This window comes from Ranitomeya imitator, chromosome 2 (genome assembly GCF_032444005.1).
Source record: "Ranitomeya imitator isolate aRanImi1 chromosome 2, aRanImi1.pri, whole genome shotgun sequence".
NCBI lineage: Eukaryota > Metazoa > Chordata > Amphibia > Anura > Dendrobatidae > Ranitomeya > Ranitomeya imitator.
Window position 1 is genome coordinate 10,854,378 of NC_091283.1, and position 2,876 is coordinate 10,857,253.

Below are 2,876 nucleotides of genomic sequence, written 5' to 3' on the forward strand. Positions count from 1 at the left end.
CCTATAGCCTGCACTGTGCTGTCGGGTATGCAACTGTGATCTCTTCTGTGGCACCCTGCTCCTGCCGTTTCCTTCTCCACTGGACACCGATCTCCTCACCTGCTGCAGAAATCCGGTGCTGGGGAAACCATGTGAGTCCACTGTTTAAGTGAAGAAATATTCATTTGCTGCTCCCTGCCCACTGCTTGATGCTGACAGGTAGGCAGGGAAGCAGCTAATGAATATTCCTTCACTTTAAGCATCGGAACCACGTGGTTTCCTCAGCGCCGGATTCCTGCAGCAGCAACTTTTTCCTGCCTCCTGGGAGTGCGATCTCACTCTGCAACTGCCCCCTCCCCACATGTTACATTCAGACCATAAGACGCACCCCACATTTTCCTCCCAAATTTGGAGGAAAAAAGTGGGTCTTATGGTGCGAAAAATAAGGTTAGATCTTGCATTTGGTCATAGTCTTGTCCTCATCACCAGCAAGGACACACAGCTGGAACTCATCCGCCTCCTACTGCGATAGCGATTCATCATGGTGGAACTGCCTCCTGTCTGAGTCACCTGATACTTCCGCCTTCCACCATAAGTCCCAAACAAGCTAAAGTCACACTCTATTATCAACAGGTGTAGTAGGTCCGACTCCTTAATCATTCCAATCTCATGGGTCTCAGCCCCACAGTTTTCTTTTATAGACACAAAGGGTAGTCCTTGACGTCCCGGTGAATATAGCAGGCGCCCACTTGTTTTCCGGGGATTACCAAGGACACCAAACTCCCTGAGTCCAAGAGTCCTGACACCAGTACCCCATTTATTGTTACGGGACATGCTTTCAGCCCCTCACCAATCTGATAACCCACAGTGGTGGAGGGATAGGCAAAGTATGACCAGCTACTCCCGATGCTACAGTCCATCTGTTTGTAGGGCATAGGACTCCAGGAGGCTATATAACCAGGGCCTTGACATCTCCACAAGAACAAGTCTTTACCAGCGTCCTTTGGCAACCCCTCAGCAACCCCTTGGGATCTTGGACTCCCCCCAGTGGGGACTTTATTGCCCCTCTTTTGGGATTCAAGCTCCCTCTGGGTACCCCTGTATGGGGATGCCACACCACCCGGCTTCCTTAGGGACCTCTCGACCACCTGATACCTTTCTACTAGGCCAAGCAGGTCATCCACATTTTGGGGATTCCAGGTATGCACTGGCCTGGGAAGAGATTGGATAAATCTGTCCATTCAGGCTCCCGCTGGGTACCCCAGTATGAGAATGCACCACGCACTGGCTTTCTTAGTGACCTCTCGACCATCTGGTATCATTTAACTAAACCTCCCTGGTCAACCCAGCTCTGCACTGGCCTAGGAAGCGAGTGAACATATTTGTCCATGACAACCCGCTTGACCATCTGGGCTGGGGTGGAGGACTCTGGCTGCCACCACATCTGTACCAAATGCAGCAAATCGAACATTTGGGAGCAAGGGTTTTTTCACCGCAATACACCCAGTAATGGACCCTTTGCACTCGGACAGACATAGTCACCCCTGAGCGTGCCAATATCTCAGTTTTTACTTTGTCATATTCCAAGGCATCTTGTAAGGCTAGTTTATAATAAGCCTTTTAGGGCTCGCCAGCTCGGTAGGGGGCCAGCACCTCCACCCACTGATCTGGCAGTAGCTTCTACCACTCTGTTACCTGCTCAAAAACTGTCAAAATGCTTCCACATCATCCCCCGGGGACATGTTTTGCATGGCTCATCTTACCGCCTTACGGACATATGTGTCATCACATTGACAAGGGGAAGGGAGGGTTTCTTTGCTGCGGACATCCCCTGCCAGGAGTTCCATCTGCCATTGCTACTGTTGGATCTGCTGCATCAGCAGTTTATTTGTCTCCTGCTGCTCTTGTCACTACTGCTGCTCTTGGTGCTGCTTCTGGCTTTGCATCAGGTGCTTGATCAGTTCCTCCATTTTGTCTGACCACTGTTCTATCCCTATAGCCACCTTCACCCAGGACATGCAGTTTGTCCACAGCAGTCATACTTGCTTCCTGGGGATCTTGCCTGCACTTCTAGCATCAACTGTGGTAAATTGACTCACTCGGCTGCACACGGCAGTAGACACTGTTTCTTTATGACTCCCCCGTGGTTAATTTGGGGCAATGCATAAGCCAGTGTAGATATAGCAAGCATAAGGCCTGTCTGGCCTAAGGAAAAACAAAACATAGCATACATCACAGTCCGTGTTGTTGTGGGGATCCGCCCGTTCAGGGAATTCACATATAATGGTTCAGATAACTTGACAGGGCACAAAGCACTGGAGTTCCACTCTCCAGGCCTACTGAACAATGAATGCCTCAGAAGGCTGACTATTTAAACCCCAGACCACACTCTGGGGTAGAGATAAGGTAGACAACCTCCTACCTTTTATATGGTTATCCACACAAACCCAGCCCTTAAAATGGCCAATTACAGGTCCTTCTCAAAAAATTAGCATATAGTGTTAAATTTAATTATTTACCATAATGTAATGATTACAATTAAACTTTCATATATTATAGATTCATTATCCACCAACTGAAATTTGTCAGGTCTTTTATTGTTTTAATACTGATGATTTTGGCATACAACTCCTGATAACCCAAAAAACCTGTCTCAATAAATTAGCATATCAAGAAAAGGTTCTCTAAACGACCTATTACCCTAATCTTCTGAATCAACTAATTAACTCTAAACACATGCAAAAGATACCTGAGGCTTTTATAAACTCCCTGCCTGGTTCATTACTCAAAACCCCCATCATGGGTAAGACTAGCGACCTGACAGATGTCAAGAAGGCCATCATTGACACCCTCAAGCAAGAGGGTAAGACCCAGAAAGAAATTTCTCAACAAATAGG